The sequence below is a fragment of the Octodon degus genome, unplaced genomic scaffold (assembly GCF_000260255.1).
Source record: "Octodon degus isolate 3935 unplaced genomic scaffold, OctDeg1.0 scaffold00292, whole genome shotgun sequence".
Classification (NCBI taxonomy): Eukaryota; Metazoa; Chordata; class Mammalia; order Rodentia; family Octodontidae; genus Octodon; species Octodon degus.
The window spans coordinates 516,640-517,397 of NW_004524868.1; the positions used below are offsets into that span (position 1 = coordinate 516,640).

The 758-nt window shown below is 47.1% G+C and overlaps 1 pseudogene; it reads left to right on the forward strand.

Moving 5' to 3' along the window:
- The first annotated feature begins 539 nt into the window (after positions 1–539).
- Positions 540–758, forward strand: part of LOC101584149 — a 9,906-nt pseudogene continuing 9,687 nt past the window's right edge.

Consider the following 758-nt stretch of genomic DNA (forward strand, 5'->3'; position numbering starts at 1 on the left):
AACATGGAGCATAGAAAAAGCATACCTGCTTTCAGGTGTGAATGTTTATCTTTTTATCCTTTCTCCATCATAGCACCTGGGTGAGGGTAGTGAGCTCATCCCATTGAACTGAGGTCCTGTGTCCCAAGGCTTGGGCCCATATTACCTGTTTTTGTGACTACAGCCACTCCTGCATATCAGGCCCCATCCTGGACATAGCTGCTCCCACCACTGTACAGCGTTGCATCTGGTGAGGCAAGTGGCATATCTGTGAGGTCTTTTCTCAGGCATGAGTCAGTGTTCAGAATCTCCAAGTAGCCATAGATTGGGAGATCCGAGTCATCATCCAGCAGAAGGGTAGCGGGGTGAAGGGCCATGGTAGAGAGAAATTTGACGTGGACAGGATCCAGCAGCAGAGACTGGTACTGTACTATACTGGCATTGGATAACCACCAGTCTCGTTAGTAAGGTAGGCTTTTGACAGTATGAGGTGCTATAATTTTCACTTCTTGGCCAAATGTCAGCTTAATGGCCTTCTTTGTCAGAACACCTGTGCTGCTATGGCCCTCAAGCACTTTGGCCAACCTGCAGCCTTGCTGTCCAAACATTTGGAAAGAAAAGCCATTGGCCTTTTCCAGAGTCCTAAATACTATGTAAGGACCCCTTTTGTGATCCCTTTTCCCTCTGTTACACAGACAAACACAAGACTGACAAATACCAGAGAACTAGAAAAATCCAATGGCTACCAGCTACTGCCATGGTCTGCAATTGAGTCTTGC